This window comes from Meleagris gallopavo, chromosome 8 (assembly GCF_000146605.3).
Source record: "Meleagris gallopavo isolate NT-WF06-2002-E0010 breed Aviagen turkey brand Nicholas breeding stock chromosome 8, Turkey_5.1, whole genome shotgun sequence".
Classification (NCBI taxonomy): domain Eukaryota; kingdom Metazoa; phylum Chordata; class Aves; order Galliformes; family Phasianidae; genus Meleagris; species Meleagris gallopavo.
Window position 1 is genome coordinate 20,724,201 of NC_015018.2, and position 19,395 is coordinate 20,743,595.

The 19,395-nt window shown below is 37.4% G+C and overlaps 1 long non-coding RNA gene across 2 annotated transcripts in view; it reads left to right on the plus strand.

Annotated features, from left to right (window-relative positions):
* LOC116216894 overlaps positions 1-19,395 on the plus strand; it is an 86,356-nt gene that overhangs the window by 49,552 nt on the left and 17,409 nt on the right. For both annotated transcript variants that reach the window (XR_004160524.1, XR_004160525.1), the window contains 2 exons: positions 3,150-4,142; positions 5,190-5,323. This is a non-coding gene — a long non-coding RNA (uncharacterized LOC116216894). The remainder of the gene's footprint in view (positions 1-3,149; positions 4,143-5,189; positions 5,324-19,395) is intronic.

Sequence of the window (19,395 nt, forward strand, 5' to 3'; positions counted from 1 at the left end):
AAAAAAGTCTTGTAAGAACTCCTGGCTGGAAGCTGAAGCCAAACAAATTCAAATGAGAAATAAGGCACAATTTCACAGCAGTAAAGGTATTTAACCTTCAGAGCAAAAAGCCAAGGGCACTGCTTGATTCTCTCTGCCTTCAAATCAAGACTAGATGTTTTTCTGTAATATGTTAACAATAAACTACTGAGCCGAGTACAATCGAAAATGAAATTTAATGACCTATGATATACGGGGTCAGAATAGATGATCTAATGGATCCTTACTGCCTTGAACTGTATGAAAAAGTTAATGGAGCTGCACTATTTTACAGAGACAAAGAATTTTTCTTTTGTGTCCATTCCTTTGCATTTTTCTTTCTTTTTCTTTTTTTTTTTTTGTCTCCAGCTGGCCTGTGTAAATTCATGTGGAATTGGCTTACCTCTGCACTGAGATGAAGAAAGCCTGTCACCTCTTCTCCTAAAACTGTTTTGCAAAGTTATCCCAAATTTTCAATATATTTTTTTTAAGTTTTAATGCCATCCTTGTCACTAGATAATGCTAAAAAATGTTTGACAATAGAGTCTTTGTATTCAGGTTGGTCTTTTGTCTTTTTGGCTCTAATTAAGACAGATGTAATCATTCGCTACATCTTTATTCCCATATTTCTCCTCCATTTTGTCTCTGAGGTTAATTTTTTTTTTTTAATTAGAGGGTTACCAATTTTTATATAATACCGATAGTATTGTGGGGTTTTTTTATATAGCTTCTTTCTCTCACCTCATCTTTAAACAACATTTTATTCTCATGTTTCTTCTTGCCCTGGAGGTCTGTACAACCTCCCTCGTGCTATCCTTATTCTGTTTTCTACCTTGTAGCTTAATCCCAGATTAATTCATTATATTACTTGGAGGCTCACTATAACAATTTTTCAGCTCTGATTTTTCTCCTGATACACACAACTCTGCTTTCTCCACATTGCCTTCATATTTTAGTCTTCCAGAAAGTCCGGAAGCCCTGTGTTTAGAATTAATATCTTTCCTTGGGAATAAATCATGTTTCACATGTAAGTACTACACTGACATGCATTTGATTACCAGATGTTCATATTTTGAATATTGTATTTTTGTAATGACATCTCCAAGAAACAGTATCCTAGTTACAACTGTAATGTAGAGGTACTCTGTGAATATTTTATGACACTGCTCATGGAAGATCCCCCTATATGTCTTCTATATCTCAGTTTCATGGTGAATCAATTGTGCAATTGTTGAACAAGTTTTTTCTAGTCATTATAATTAAATTTACTAGTACTAAGCCTCAGGTCTCATTGCTACAGTGTAAATAATTATACACAATTTTTCTTCTTGTGAGAATACCTGTTAAAAATACAAACTCAACTTCAAGAGATTTTTTTTTACTACTGTTTTTAGTTTTATTTTACATGTATGCAATTTCAGTAGAAATGTGGAAAGGTATAATTTTGCAAGACTAAAATATTCTAGTGGGAAAATGTTGTATTTGCATTTTTCCTATCATGCATATGTGTGTTAAGATAACATTCGGATTTACCATATTAATATAATATGAGGGGATTTTATAAAAATATGATACAAATTCATTATATAAAACCTATTTTTGTATTTCATTTCTGCATAAACAGAATAGCAATACTAACATGGCCAGTAATACCTATCCTAACCCTATTAGCTAGTATTTTGGTATTTTGCATTCAGTATTTTATAGGAGTTTAAGTTAATGTGATGTTCATGTTCTTTAATGCAAAGATACCTGCTGGATGATGTTAGATAAGCTTACATTCTCTCTGTCCTCTTAATAGAAACACAAATCTAGGAGGCTTGAATAAGTAGTAACTTGTCAACTGTTAGAGAAACACTGCTTGAAAAAACATCGTGGAAAACACTAAGAAATAACACTAAAACCTGAAATTGTAAATGAGACATTTATTCTCCATTTCTCTTATGTATGTAATTGTAAATATGTGGGAATGGCCAGATTATCAACTGATACATAGGCTGAAAAGGACACCCCAGTGAACCTAATAGTTCTTATTTATTTTTTAATGCTGCTGAGCATCAAGGTGATGTTTTCATGGAGCTGTGCATCACAGCCACAGGATCTTACTCCTGAGTGGTAATATTCTGCTTCTAGCTGATCTTATTTTATTATTTTTTTCTCCAACTGTACCACTGTCCACTTTTCTATATGAAATTTCATCTGCAGTGGCAGTTTTCAGTCAATAATCTTTCCAGAAATTAGGATGATCCTCTGAAGGTCTTTTCTAACCTAAGTGATTATATAGCAGCAATGTATTTGAAGCATGTGCCAGGAAAATTCATTTAGAAAATACAATTATTTGGGAAAGAAGAAGAGTTCAGAGGCAGCTGCTTTTCACAGGGATTTTCTATCTCTAGCAATGGGTGAAGTCATACAGGTTATATTTTTGATTTCAAGCAGTAGTTGTTGAAATGGAGTAAGTACCAAGGGACTGTAGACTCAGAGCCTGAGGTTTTTTTGGGATTTTTTTTGTACTTTTTTCCTTTTCCTACATAAGAAAAAACTGTAAATGAAAAGTGCTATTTTCAGCATTTCCTTGTATTTTATAGAAGTTCTTCACCAGTATAGTAAATACCAAATTACTTACTTCAGAAGACTGAAAGGATTACTTAGTTAATGTTTATAAAGCACTTTGAAGATTAAAAGCACTATTGAGATGCTTAAGAATTACTGAATAGTTAATTATCTAAAGATCCCATTCTCCCCCCTACAGGTTATTTCTGCATAGGGGAGAGTAAAGTCTGAGCTTCATATTATGACCTTCAAAGCCAAGATTTTAAAATATTATTGGTTTTTAAAAACTGCTGGTCTTAGTGGCCTGAATCTGATTCCTTTGAAATCAATGGCAAAAGTCCAACAGATTCCACTGAAGCAAGATGCAGCTGTTCAGAATAAACAAGTTGAAGAAATGCTTAGAGCCCCTATTCACATTATTTATATTTTGTCTTATTTGGTGTGCATTCACATGTATATGCATATATATACATACAGACATGTACAAATATGTGTACACACAGATGGCAATTTGCAGACAAGTAAGATATATTGTTGGTTCTATTTTCTTATTTGTAATTTTTTTTTTTTTTTTAAAGTTGTAGTTTTAGGTATACAGACCTCATTCTTTCATGGGGAATCACTTCTAGAGAGATGTGCTGTCTTTGCTGAGAACATCCATGGCACAATGGATCCCAGTCCAACATCTGAATAGGGCATTCTGAAATACTGTGTCTAGTTCTGGGCTCTCTGGTTCAAAAAAGGAATCTTCTGGAAAGAGCTAGAAAACATCCAGTGGAAGGCAAGAAAGATGACTGAGGGCCTGGAGCATCTTAACACAAGAGACAAGAGTATCTTCAATATGGAGAAGAGAAGGCTAAGAGGGAATCCCATCACTGTTTATGTTATGAAAATCTGAAGTTCAGGAGTCAAGTTGATGGAGTCAGCATGTTTTCAGTGGTATGCTGCAGCAGAACAAGGAGCAACAGGCAGAAACTGGAACACAGGAAGTTTCACACTAACACAAGGAAGAACTTCTTTACTGTCAGAGTGACTGAGAACAGACTGCCCAGAGAGGTCACAGAGTCTCTTCTGGAGACAATCAAGACCTGCCTAGACACCTACCTGTACAACCTACTGCAGGGAACCTGCTTTAGAAGGGTGTTTGGATTATATGGACTCCAGAGGTCCCACCCGACTGCCACAATTTAGTGATTCTGTGGTTGCCCCACAAATGAATAATCTCAGCAACAGGGGAAAAATCTCCTAAAAAAGATTCACCTACTTCCTAAATCTTATAGCCTTACATCTAACACAGATCTCTCATGAAGAAATTAAGAAAAAGGGAAGGGCTTTGTATGGGAACTGTTACATCATAGCTGAACCAGTGATTGAACACCTGGTGAAGGGGTGTAGGTTGCCCTGGGACTACAGGTGGAAGCAATTCAACTGCACAATGTGAAAAAGTAACAACAAAAGGAGCTAGGGTCCACTCCTGCCTAACTTCGTTTAAGGGCTGTCAGGAAGGAGAATCTGTAATTAGAGATCATCTTCTTTGGAGTGCTTGGTGAAGCCCTGATTCTTGGAAAGGGGTAAGCAATTCCTTCTTTATTATCAGATTGCAACCTCTTGGGTGATCTGAAAGTGGTTTAAAGGAGCTATATTTGCTGTTACCTATCTTTACAGGCTCCTAAGTGCAATATTCAGAGTCAGATCTGGCCTGTAACGGAAGAACTGACAGTGATTACCAGTCTTACATTTAATATCTTCCTATCTAATAGTATCTTAACTGCTAAAAACATCATAAGTGATGAGAATAAGGTGAAAATTACACTGCTTACTGAGAACAGGAATCTCCTTTAGACTAAATAGTTTAGGAACTACTACTGCACTTATATCAAACATTTACTGTAAAAGATAGCAGCCCTCCAAACACTAATAAGTACACTTTGTTTTGCAAACCTTAAATGTTTACTAATTCCAATATGACTAGTTAGGAGTTAAATGTTAGTACTAGTATAACCAAAGCTTAAATGAATCTGTATGACTCATGCAATTTGAGGAAAAAAAATCATATATTTAACTAGATTTCAAAATTGATTCGTTCCTGAGATAAAGAATGGCACCCCAACCTTGAACTCATTTAAATTTGACCTTTTAATGTGCTACAGCAGCATACTATCATGCTCTTAGCTGTGTTGGCTCTTAAATCAGAGTCTAGATATAAAAGGGCATTGCTGAATTTGTGAGTTGTATCTTTTACAAGAGCTGCTCTTTAGAATTTTCATGATTAATATTAAGAACATGCAGGGGATATTAAGAGGGAAAAGTAAAGAAGTGATGAGTAATTTAGTTTAAAAAAAAAAAAACCTGACTTTAGTATACACTTGTCTAGTGCTTGCAAGCATATATAAATAATGAAAAAAACACCGTTAAGATGTATGGTCAAAACATAATGTTAGGCAATAAGAAACTAGTTGATATTTATCCTGGAAAAAAAACACCACGTTAGATCAAAAGTGAATTTTTGACCCATGTGTGTCAGATGTTTCTAGAGTACAGAAGTTAATTATATATATGAGTTTATGCTTCTAAAATATTCTTCTCCCATCTGATAAAATGTGTGTGTGCGTTTACAGGAAATTGTGGAAACTGTGACTCATCTCTTCAATAATTTACACAGGATAATTTCTTGAAAAGCAAGATCAGCAGGGTCTTTTTCTCCTGATCGCAGAGGATTTGGTTATATATTTCTGAATACTCAAAAAACAAGGTAAGTTTTCAATGTAGAATCTAAATGCTTGCTCTTTAACAGTAATGTGTTATTTCCATTTCTTTAAGTATATAAACCATAACCTTATGTCTGTCGCTAGGATTTCTCAGAATTCATTTTCTGGCTGATGTTAAGTTTTTCAGACTGTTGTATCTGAATGTCACAAGTTCAGGCGCCTTAAGATTGCCTCCGCTCGGAAGGACAGAAGGGTGGTTGTTGTAGGAGACTCCCTGCTGAGAGGAACGGAAGGCCCTATATGTCGGCCTGACCCTACCTGTAGGGATGTGTGCTGCCTCCCCGGGGCACGGGTCAGGGACATTTCTAGGAAACTTCCTGGTCTGAGTTGCCCTTCAGATTATTACCCCTTATTGATAGTCCAGGCTGGCAGTGATGAAGTTGCTGAGAAAAGTCTCAGGGCTATCAAGAAAGACTTCAGGGCACTGAAGGGGCGGGTAGTTGAGGGAGTGGGTGTGTGCAGGTGGTGTTTTCTTCTATACCTTCAGTGGTAGGGCAGGATACTGAGAAGTATCAAAAAACCCACCTCATAAATAAATGGCTTAAAGTTTGATGCAAACACGGGAATTTTGTTTTTTTTTGACCACAGGGCAACTTAATCAGCACCTGGCATGATGGCAGCAAATGGAAGTAGCCTGTCTCTGAGGGGAGGAGGATCATAGCTGAGGAACTAGTGGGACTTATTGAAATGTCTTTAAACTAGGTATGAAAGAGAAATGGGGCAAAATCAGGGCCGCTGGGGTTGAGCGGTTCATTCGAGGGCTCGTACCAAACTTGATGGGTGATGATGGTGAAGTACAAAGGGATGGACTGGGACAGGGGGTGTTGGGGATGTTACTGTTCTAGGGGAACCTAGATCCTCTATAAAGGCAGTGAGATGGAAAGCCGAGCTGAAATGCTTTTATACCAATGCACACAGCCTGGGAAATAAGCAGGATGAGTTGGAAACCGTGATGCACTTAGAAAGCTATGACCTTGTTGCTATCACAGAAACATGTGGGATGACTCCCATAACTGGAATACCACCACTGAGGGCTATCAGTTCTTTAGAAGAGATAGGTAGAAAATGTGGGGGAGTTGCCCTCTGTCAAAGAGTGCATAGACTGTGAGGAGCTCCTTCTGAGAAACAGTCAGGAACAGGTTGAGAGCTTGTGGGTTAGAATTAGGGCTGGGTCTAACAAAGGCCAGCTGGTAGTAGGAGTATACTACAGGCCACCTGATCAAGGGGAGACTGTTGATGAGGCTTTCATGCTTCAGATGCGGGAGGCTTTGTGCTCACGGGCTCTTGTCCTGATGGGAACTTCAACCATCCGGATATCTCTTGGAAAGACCACATGGCAAGTTGCAAGAGGTCTTGGAGGCTCCTGGAATGTGTTGATGATAACTTTCTGATCCAGGTGTTGAACAGACTGACCAGAGGTGAAGCAATGCTGGACCTGCTGCTCACCAATGTGGAGGAAATCATTAATTGTGTCAAGGTTGGAGGCAGCCTGGGTTGCAGTGACCATGCCCTGGTTGATTTCGTGATCTTGAAGGGATGTGGACTTGACCTGAAGAGTGGCGTCAGGATCCTGAACTTTGGAAGAGCTAACTTTAAGCTGTTCAATGGACTGTTGGCTGATCATCCTCATCCCCTCAGATGCTGTCTTTAAAAACAAAGATGTTGAGGAGAGCTGGCTGCTCTTCAAAGATGCTTTCCTGAGACATGAGAACTCTGTCCCTCTGAATAAGAAAGTGGGCAGAGGAGGTAGGAAGCCGGCGTGGCTAGATAAAGACCTGCTGGGCATGCTGAGGATGAAGAAGGGTGCATACAAGCTCTGGAAACAAGGGCGTGTCACCTGGGAAGACTACAGGGATGCCGTCTGGACTTGCAGATATGGGATCAGGAAAGTCAAGGTGCAGGCGGGACTGAACTTGGCAAGGGACATGAAAAACAATAAGAAGACTTTCTACAGGTAAATTGGCCAGAAGAGACAGGCCAAAGTGAGTGTACCTCCTTTGGTAAATGTAAAAGGAGAACTTGGTTCAGTGGTTGAAGAGAAGGCTGAGGTACTGAATAAGTTCTTTGCGTCAGTCTTCACTGGCGGCCAGGATTCCAGTTCTTCTCACGTCCCTGAGCCCTGCATCCCTAAACCTCTAGGTGGGGACTGGGGTGGAAAATCCCCCCCAGTGTTGAGGACAGAGCAGGTCTGAGACCACCTCATGAGACTGAATGTGTACAAGTCTATGGGGCCAGATGGTGTGCATCCCAGGGTTCTGAAGGAGTTGGCTGAGGTGGTTGCCAAGCCACTCTCCATCATATTTGAAAAGTCATGGCTGTCAGGTGAGGTCCCGGATGACTGAAGGAAGAGTCACCTTACTCCCATTTACAAGAAAGGGAGCAAGGAGGACTCCAGGAACTACAGGATAGTGAGTATCACCTCTGTGCCTGGGAAGATCATGGAACAGATCATCCTGGATAACATGAGAGATGGGTGTGTTATGCGAGACAGCCAGCACAGCTTCACGAGGGGAAAGTCATGCTTGACCAATCTGGTGGCCTTCTATGATGGAGTGATGGTATCGGTGGACAATGGAAAGGTGACCGATGTCGTTTACCTGGACTTGAGCAAGGCCTTTGACATGGTCCCCCACTACATCCTTATCTCCTAATTGGAGGGATGTGGATTTGATGAGTGGACCACTCAATGGATAAGAAACTGGTTGAAAGGCTGCAGACAGAGGGTGATGATCAATGACTCTATGTACAGGTGGAGGCTGGTAGTGAGCAGCATCCCCCAGGGGTCTGTCTTGGGACCAGTGCTCTGAAGACATCTTTATCAATGACATTGATGACGGAATCAAGTGCACCCTCAGCAAGTTTACTGACTACACCAAGCTGAGTGGTGCAGTTGACACGGTAGAAGGAATGCCGTTCAGAGGCACCTCAAGAGGCTAGAAAGGTGGGCCTGGGTGAACCTGATGAGGTTCAACACGGCAAAGTGCAGAGTTTTGCACGTGGGCTAGAGGAATCCCAGGCACCCATACAAACTGGAAGGAGTGGTCCTTGAGAGCAGCCCTGTGGAGGAGGACCTGGGAGTCTTGACAGATGAAAAACTTAACATGAGCCAGCAGCGTGCCCTTGTCTCTCAGAAGGCAAATGGGATCCTGGGCTCCATCAAAAGAGGGGTGGCCAGGAGGGACAGGAAGGTGATTGTCCCTCTCTACTCTGCTCTTGTGAGGCATCATCTGGAGTACTACATCCAGGCCTGGAGCCCCCAGTACAAGAAAGACAGAGAGCTGTTGGAGAGGGTCCAGAGGAGAGCCACAAAGATGATCAGGGGGCTGGAGCACCTCCCCTACAAGGACAGGCTGAGGGAGCTGGGCTTGTTCAGCCTGGAGAAAAGAAGGCTGCTGCAGGGTGACGTCATTGCAGCATTTCAATACCTAAAGGGAGCCTATAAACAGGAAAGGAACCAACTCTTTGAAAGGGTTGATAATAACAGCAGGACAAGGGGAAATGGTTTTAAGTTGAGGGAGGGAGATTTAGGTTGGATGTCAGGGGGAAGTTCTTTACTCTGAGAGTGGTGAGGTGCTGGAACAGGCTGCCCAGAGAGGTTGTGAATGCCTCATCCCTGGAGGTGTTCAAGGCCAGATTGGATGGGGCCCTGGGCAGCCTGGTCTAGTATTAAATGGGGAGTTTGGTGGCCCTGCCTGTGGCAGGGGGGTTGGAGATTCGTGATACTTGAGGTCCCTTCCAACTCTGTCCATTCTGTGATTCTTTGAAAATGCCCAAAGATAATTTGGATTTCTCCAGTTGTTCTTTGAGCATTTGTAATTAATCTCTATAGGCCAGTGTCCTTCCTTAATGTGATGTGAGGTGCTCGTTGCAAGGGGTGATGATTGCTTCTTAGAAGTGACTGAAACCTGAGTTATATGTTCCATCCCAAATACTACAAACAGGAATGGAATGATGTCACTGAGGGAAAAGGAAAGCTGAACGTTGTGTTGTTGCTGAGGTCAATTTAAGCAGACTATGTGATGAATTGTGTCAGAAAAAACTTATCAGACAAATATGCACAAACACAACTGAAACTCATATTATCAGCCCAGCAAAGTAGTGCAGTTAAAGCAGGTGACACACCCTCTGACCAGGCCCATTGTCTGGCACTCGGCCAGGGGTTCAGCACCTGTAAGTTCCATCTCGAGCACTCTGCTTCTACACAATGTTGGATGTCCCCATGACAATGTTTCCACGAACCCTGGCTTCTGCTACCAAGCATCCTTATAGATGGTCACTGGCATAAGCTGCCAATCAGATAGTAAAACCCTTCCAGCAGTTTCAGATATCATTCCCCAGTCACTTCTCAATCTGTCTTGCATCAAGGCTTGTTACGTTCAGAGTCTGCTTGCACTGCTATGTTAGACATGGCTTATTATGTTCAGATCTTGTTTGTAATGTCCTGTTGGCTATGGCTCATATTCAATCAGCCCTCAGTCTAGGCAAAGCCATATGGTGCTACTACGTATAATGAAGGATGTATCCTTGTATCTCCACTCAAGACAAGCAGTTATTCCTTTCAGGTTGTAGTCTGGCATAGTTTTAATACCAGGTTTCTGTATCCAAAATACTGGTAGCTGTCTGTGGATGGTCTAGTCCATGATGTAAGTTACAAGAACTATTTGGGTTCCTTTAGTTCACAGATGAAAACCATAGCTTTAAGGAGAGTAGAAATCGCTTATGAGCAATGCGAATGTGATGCAATTTTTTTTCTTAGCTGCACCCCCTATGGTATGAGCTGTGAGAAGAAAGGGCATAGAGTCGCTATAAGAGATCAAAAGCATCTCCAGGCTATTGTTATAAATTATGTCAGAAATATAACAAACTGTTTAAAGTATTTCTTACAGACAGCTATGCACAACCTAACAATACTTTCATAATAAAGAAAATTCAGAGCTTTGTTGTTTGGAGGGGGAAAAAAAAAAGGAAAATCAGGTTCTTGCAAATGTTCAAACATAACATGGTGTCCAGCATAATGAATATGTTAAATGAATAGCCACAGGATACAGAAAATGTACTACAAGTCTGCTCCATTAATCTTCTAAGAGAGTGAGAATCTGCTACAACACAAGAATTTTCTTTTAGGATTTTCTAATTTTAGGATTACTGTAGTTGTTCTGAGACTGCAAATAGCAGCTAATAAAATTTAACCTTATAGACAGACAGTGAAACAAATAATGTTAGTACTTATCAATAAAAACAAAACTAAAACAAAACTAGTAAGTGCACACTTTTAAAGGTATGTTTGTAAAAAGTATGTTTCTGAAGTGTAGAAGTATTTTAAATTCTTGCAGTGACCTGTATGACCTTCTCATCAGTATGCCCAACATGAATAATGCAATCACCCCAAACTCATGCCATTAAAAATCGTAATAATTGTCTCACATGCACACACAACATTACACGAGGGATCAATTTGGCCCAGAGCATTCCATTAAAACACAAAGTGAGTTTCAAATGCATATGTTAAAATGAAACATTGAGTATAATGAAAAAAAGAAGCAGAACAGAGCAGGCTTTAGATATTAGTATGCATTTTCCTTCAGAGAGCATTTTGCCATGCTTGTGCTGTTCATAATGTTATTACACATTTGATTCTACATCTACATTTTATTTTGCTTTTAAAATTATCCTATGAAAAATACAAGGCAATCAATATACAGCACTCTAGAGAGATGGTGGTATTGAATTGCTATTGCTATTTAATATTTAGTTTCCAATATGGCTTTGATTATAGGCCAGTGTATTAGCTACCATACAATTACAAAGGAAGACATGGCCCTTAATCTAAAGTTCACCATGTCTTTGAATAATAATGCTTTACTAAGCTTTGAAAGACAGGTGAAACACACTAGAGTGGCCTACTTATTATTTGTTCTTATGTTACTATCAAACATTCAAAGACTAAGACCTTAGCATTCTTGCATCAGTTCATACAGCAGAATACCTAAGAAATTATTCTATTGGAATTACTGTTTTTGAAATTGTTCCGAAGGCTTTTTTTACGGGATAGAGTATTGAAACATTTCATACATCTTAAAAAGATTGTCATCACAATACTGTGCAGAATTGAGTTTCTTGCTTTAGCAGTGAGGAACTAAGCCACAGTTAGATAAAAACCAAAATACTAATAGTAGATGTGTTTGCCTTGTACCAAGCACACAATTGCCCCTATGTCTTTAACATTTAAAGAGTATTTCAAAGTATGTAAGAGGCAGAACAAAGATGGATCAGTGGTTGAAGAAGATCATTTAAGGTCTTGGAATTCCTGTACACACTTCAGCTTGGACAGAATGTGCAGCTGATAGCTCTGTGCAGTTATGTAGCTGTTAAGCAGCATTATTGGTGAGAGAAGTGGTTGTCCCTGACATCAGATGCACGAAGAATTTTTAATATGCATGTTAATATATTTGTTGCTGAAAGACAATATTGTACCTTTTGGATTTCTGTTTGTAAACATCATAGACTGTGTCTATGATGTGTTTTGTTCTAGATCTGAGTAACCTGATGGAGGTGTTCCTGTTCTTTCCAGGGCAGTTGGACTAGGTGATCTTTACACGTCCCTTCCAATCATATTTTTAAATCTTAAAGATTATAAATTCATTTATTGCATGAAGTGAAGACTTGTTTTATGCACTTCTCACTGTGAAAAGTATGTGCTGGTTGAACAAGCTAGCCAGTACTTCACAGTTTACCATTCTGTGTGCAGCTTTAATGTTGTTAAAGTAATGGCTTGAAGTTATTGTACATGTGCTATGACTATTTTATGTAGCCTCGACATTTTATTTTAAAAATCAAATTTTAGCCCACTTGCTCTGAATAATAATAAGGTATCTTTAGCTTATTTCGTGAAATTAGAATACTAGAGGTAGTTTCTTAACATTCAGGAAAAAAAAATACAAAACTGTTCTTTTCCAGGATCACAGTACATAGCAGGTTTCTGTCTACAGTGAGTTTTATAACAAATTAGTAAACAGGAACTCAAGAAAGAAATATTGACAGTTCTATAACTAGTGCAGTATATGAAACGTTTCTGAAACTGTTCTATTATTTTCATCATTTATAATTACAGTCGTTACAAAAAGCACTTCTCAATACAGACATAGGGAAGAAGTATACTTAGTAGCAGCTAACCTGTCATTCTGTCTTATTTTTCAGTGTTCCTGCTTTCCTTGGAGGTCATTTTTAATGAGTACATACAGAAGCACCTGAAAAATCAGGTGCATAAATTAACTACCAATTAAAGTAGTTAAAAAAAAGCACAAAAAACCTACTTAATTACTAGTTCTATATATAAGTCCACTCATTAGCATTCATTATGCCTGCATGTTTATCACATAGCAATTAGACAAGCTCCAAAGAAAAGTGATGTTTTCATTGCGTTGCAATCCTGAAACTTGATATAACATGAAGCAAAAGAATTCACTTTCAAATATATGTCAGCAGGTGCATTTGAAAGAATAGTATCGTCATTTAATTTAATATAGTAAGTTCTTAATTATTTCTGTATAACATTCCCTTCCCCCTCCCTTTTCATATCACTGTCTAGAATGACTGTTGACCTACTTTTCAACTAATTGCAATGAGAATACAAAATTGACTTTCACAGGTGAAAATTTTCACTACTTCATATCTAAAATAGTGAATGCATGGTTGATAAATTTCATTGCCACCACCAATAGCAGAATGGCATTACTAACCACAGTCTTAGACAACAATAATGGTGCAAGCAAATTATAGAACCTTGAGAACTGAGCACCACAGAAAATATCATGTATATTTATAAGAGTACATAAAGCACCCATACATTTGGGTATTAAGACATTAATTACCCTTTGAATTATTATCAGCCTTTGGCCATTTAATTTAGGTGACTTTGTTGTGATTTGGATAGCATAATAAACAGCTAGTGTTACACCCCTAAAATAAGGATTTTTTTCATCAGATAAAGAATAAAGCAAAGAAAAGGAATATAATGAGGGAAAGAAGATCCATCTACTATAAACAGTCCAACAAATCACAGGCTATATGCCACAAAAAATGTACACTCACATAGTCGCTATTTAGATGTAGGCATTTGGATGCCTGGACTTCAGAATGGAAGCTAGAAAAGTAGGTGTCTACAAGCATTCTAGTGTATTAAGTCTATAGTATAATAAACTATGAGCCTCCAGTTGGAATCCCAATGTGATGGGTAAATTATCCAATAAGGAAATGCTGACAAGGTGGATATAAATTCATAACTGTCCTCTGAGAAGCAAAAACAAGTGTACATTTTCAGTAGTGAACTCACTGTTCAAAGTTTGACTACTGGAGTACAACATGAAGACAGCGTAGTAATGACAGTGTAACTGCTTTTAGTCCCATTCTCCAGTACTGAAGCCTGGGAGATTTGTGTACGTAATTACTTTTGCTGATATGATGCTCAGAAGTCAGATCTAAGATCAAGGTCTTCCTCTGCCTGTGGGGATTCTTAAAGGCTTAGATGAATCTGGTCGTATACAGAACTAAAATGTCTGTAACCCATCTGCAAATTTGAACTGCCATCAGGTGACATTGAGATCTTATACTGTTAGTTTCACTAATTTTTATCAAATTGATCATGATGTGACAAGAATTTTAATGCTAGTAATATATACAAAAATTAGTCAGCTGATGGTAAATACTTTCAAGTGCAAGTGACCTCTCTGTTGTACACTCATATGTATTTCTACTTTTTCTTCAGAAAATAAACAAAAGGTTAGCAGTTAAGTTGCTGCTATCATCTCAGAGCATGGGATATCCGTGAAGAATTTAAGTAATGGAATTCATAGCATTTGAGGCATTTACTGTATGTGCTCCATGCAGCAATGTCATAGCTATGGATTATATTCTACACATGCTATCAAAATGTTACTTGTCTCTTCCCATTTCATTATTCATCACTACTTCTTGTTGGTGCCTACACTATTAGCACCATGTGAATCATCTTAAAGGAGTTAAATCACCTAAGTACTTTAATATCAACCAACTCAGGCTACATTGATATATAATGAAAGCATAATTCAGCTCAATTACCAAAAATTAAAGGAGCTTATAATTGGAATATAGATTGCATTCTCATTGTGTGGACTTCAAGTCAGTTGCCTTTTGTACTGTGTAACTTAACCAAAAAGAAATGTCTCCTATTTATGTCCATGGAAACTACAACAGATATGAAGAGGACGATAACACAGAACAAATTCTCAGCTACAAAATAATATTTTTCAACATAGTCATCACTGTTAGCTATGCATTTCCTCCAGTTGTGAACAAGAACCTGCATGCTGTACTCATAAACATCTGTATGGCTGTCCAGAATGTGACTTGTCTTTCATGTCACTGTTGCCACTACTAAAACACATTCATGCAGTGCCTCAGTGTGCTTGCATCTTCTGTTTGGTCCCCATAAACATTCAGCAATGGTGAATGAATGTCAGTGGTGTCATTTTCTCTGCATGGGGGAAGTGACACACCTTTGTTTCATACACACTTTCATGTTAGCATTCTGTCAGAATGCCCCTCTGCTGCCATCTATCACACAGCAGTAAAATGTAATGAAATATTGGCAGGAAGGTTCAGCTTCTACTGTCTGTCTTACCACCAATATCTGCCTCTGGGGTCATGGGCTGACAATCAACTGGAAGACATTTGTTTTGATCTGGCCCTCATATTTTTCATAAGTTAATAGTGGCAATTATTAGCTACTAGTTCATATGTCCATCTACTGCTAACTTGCAAATCACCTAAAATTATTTTTAAGCTTGCACGTCTGGCATGAGTATTAGCATGCTCAGCTGTGGACAGTACACAGTAAATATTCAGGATTTTTTTCAAAAATCAGTGTAAGTTCTTTTATTTCTAGTGTTTTTTACCTCGCCGGATAGAAGAAGGATGGAAGGTAGAAATATGTGAGAAGTTAAAAGGTGAATGGGACATAAGTCAGAATTCTGTATAGGTTGATAAAACTATCCCTTATGAAAGTTGTCTGTAAGTTGTTACAGTTGTTAACATAGGAATTTATCCAGTGATTTAGTGAGGGAAAAAAAACACTGAAGACCTTAGCCTCTACTCAACCACATTAAATAATACTTTTCATTGTACACTTTTGGACTTCTGCAGAGACCTGTACACTGCAAAATACATTTGGAAGGTGCATTTGATTCCTCTCTTTACCTTGATTTTTGATCTTTCAAAAATACAGCTACCTGTTGCAAAATGTCATTACTCACTAACCCCTCAGTGAGGGTTGTTATTGGCCTTTCCTGCTGGTGCTATCAAGTGTTAAATCTGCACTACTGAGTAATTTCCGTTGCTTTTAGCAACACGCCCTTGGGTTTTCTACTCTGAAGGGTCTTGGAGTTTTTGTGTTTTTTGATTTGTTTCTTGAGGCAATATTGATTTATCTATCCTACCCCACTTCTTCCTCAATTTTGTCCACTTCATTATTTTTGGAGAATGGGGGGAGAAAAGAAAAGCCAACAGTCTGCAACTTTTCCTTCCCAGAAGGAAGGATTTTGTCCAATTGTCCTATTTCAAAATTGATGAAATAAGCCTTTGTGGGGTGTTTCACCACTATTTTTTCATGAACTGGTTGTTGCTGTTTTTTGAATCAGTAAAAACTTAAATGTATTATCTGCCATGAAGAAATGGGGATTTGAAAGCATGATGCTATAGATGAACAAAATATGCTCTGAGGACACAGTGTGGATATTTTGTACCCTTATCTATAGCACATAAACACTATCAGTTCCATGTAACTAAATCAAATTATTTAATGATGAACAAAAATACATAATGTGTCCTCAAAGAGTTAATTGTTGACCAATCAGCATCTTTTCTTTACTGTTTTTGTTGGGACACTAAGGGTAACGGTTACACTTAGTGATGTAATATTGGATTGGTTTAAACTTGCCCACTTAAAACAGCAATGTTTGATATGTGGGGTAATTGGGCCAACAGTTCATGTTTATTTAAATTAGACCAATAATGAAAGTATTTTGATAGTATTTTAATAGTTTTTATTTTTAAATAGAGAACATTGATCAAAATGGAACCTGTACATTTCCTGAAACCAAATAGTTCTATTTATTCCTTTTGTTGTTTTTCGTTTGCTTGTTTGTTTTTGTGCCATGAACAAATGTATGTGGTCACTTTGTTTTTCTGTTACAACATTGTCAGTCAACTTTTATCTGTAGGGACTGTAAGGCAAATTAATAGCATGAAACATCACTTTCACTGCAGTTCTGTGATCATGTGATAGGAGTAAGGATATTAAAGGGAGATGAAAAGGGGATTGGAAGAGGTATGGTAGATGGGGGATTTTCCTAGCAGATATCTGGGAAAATATAACTGAAATAGCAGTAAAAGGCTGTCAGGTTATGAGTAATGCACTAAATTTTGTCAGTGTCTTTAGCAATATACTTTTTGTAGTTCTTCTAGGCAAGAGAGAAAAATATCTGTTTAACTTATTTCCACATCAGTTCTTGTGCACAGATACTCTACTTTATTTATTATTTTTAAATAGTCATTCTTTCTTAACTCTGCTGCACATAAAATGCAAGTGCAAGATCTATGTTTATTTTAATGATAGGATGTACAGAACTATTCTTGTTTAAAAATGACTGTGTTTTATCTGTCTATCTTTATATGCTGTAGCAGATAAAATTATATGTTCAAGGGGATAAAAAAAGAGGAAGTTCCGTATCAGCCTACTGATTCTGTAACTCAAGCTTTAATGTTGCAAATGATACAAACTCAGGTGAAGTATCTCAAAAGAAAGTATTTCTTTATCAGGTGTTCTTTTATTTCACATCATAGGACCAATAGATAGGCCTCCAGAGATAGGTTCACAAGTACAGCTTTTCCATGGTTTTCTCAGATATCCTCTCATTTTATTAGGAAGTTGGTAGGTAACTAGAAGCAGAAAGGCATCTTCTCCCTGCTAATCATAGAAACCCTGGGTTTTCAATTCTTAAAAGAGGAAAGAGAGTGGAAATTTGGCACACATGGATACTGCATCTAGGATAAAGTTCAGTATGGATAACCATGGACGCTATCAAAATTTGCAATGCACATAGTTTATGAGAGATGTATTAGATAAGGAAGCTGATATGTGTATTATGTACATAAAAGTAGGGACAAATGATGCTTCTGCCTGCAGTGGAAATTACAAATTACACGAAACTTCAGTTTCATATTTATCTGAGTGTACATCATTAACTCTATAGTCAACTGAAAGTTACAACTGAAAGTATCTATATGTTATTAGATAGCAATACGCGCCAGAAGAAATTTTGCAAGCAACTAATGGATAGCAAGAGAAGACAAAAATCCCAGGCAGTATTTATGATTCTCAGACAGTGGAATCGAAATGCTGTAAGAATGAATCTTTAACTTTGAGATTTCTGGTTTCTTGACTATAAATTACTAGGAAATGTTAGTGCATTTTATGAAAAACAAATAGTTGGTCTGTAAGTAATCCTTCAAAAATTAAAATAATGGATTATTTTCTCAAACATAGCCTAGATTTTACATCCATGTTTTTGCATTTTTTATTTTGAATTTTTAATTCAACAAAATCATATACCATGAAACCACTGAGTACTTGAAATGCCACGCATATCAAAATGAAACTGACATTTCAATGTTTGGAAATAGCATATTTGGGGCAGGATAGAAATGCAAACATTTTCATCAGTTTTTTTCAGAATCAGTTGAAAATTGATAGTTCTAGTTTTATTCCAGTCTTATGTTTTAGAGTTTATCATGAACAGAGTATTTCTGCACTGATATGTACATTTGCAATGCTGTTATTATTAGTTATCTTCTATCGCCTTTCCATCATCTGCAGATCTTATCAGGAGCAATTTTTTATTCACTTCATTGGTAAAAGTACTGAATGGCTTCAGGATTTGTATTTAAATCAGATAAACCCCACCAGAAATGCTTTGGTTTGTTTTTAAGTCTTTCAATCAGACAGTTCTTGTTCTATTTTGTGTAAGATTTACAGGTATCATATTGTATTAATTTCCCACCAGATTATTTTACAGTACTAACTCAGATGCTATACAAATGTTATTGCATCTGTTCATAAACCAGAAATTTCAATTAGCGAAGCCATGTGATTACACAAAAGAGAACATGTGTAAGTTACCAAATGCCATTTTTATAAACATGGCTAACACTGTGTATATATACAATATAAATATATTGTTTTATACTTACGGTTTTTGAACATTGACTCCCATGTTAATGTTTCTGTATTTTCCGTAGTATTCATGTCAGTCTGAAAGATTTCTTCCATCCCTTCTAGTAATTTTAATTTTTTTAAAATCTTTTTTTAAATATTTTTAATTTTAATGCAACATTAGTGGAAATCTAGGCATCTGAAATTTCCTTGTAGCACTAGTACTAGAGATTTTTAATACTTTAATACATTCTTGTAAGTCCTTTGGTCAGGGATACTTTGGGCTTCTTGATTATAAAGTACCATTTCTAATTAAATGTTTCCTAACATCTGTTCCTATATTTTACTTAGTTGACATAATCATAATGTTAAACTTCTTCCAAATTACAGAACAAATGCATTTAATGAGTGCTCATTGGTATTATACCTCATCTCTAAAAATTCCAGATAATATGAAAAAGACTTCATTCTCCTGAAATAGATTTTTTAAATGTATCTTGTTTTCCTTCTATATTGTCAGCCATGTGTTTTTTCTAATGTCTTATCAGTAAACTTCAAGTTGGTATCTATTTGTAGAAATAGGTTGATAGTTTTTCTACTTTTTTTATATGGTGGCATGTATTAAAACAATTTACTTTGAAAAGGGTGTGCTTTCATCAAAGTTGAAGCCATAGTCAAAGCAGTTTGTTTTGTGTTGTACTCATTATTTTGGCCTTACACTGTCTCATTTCATGGAACTTCCAACTGAATCATTTTTCATTGATTTTCTTCCTTGTAGCCATTTCATGCATAATTTACAGCAGCTTAGGA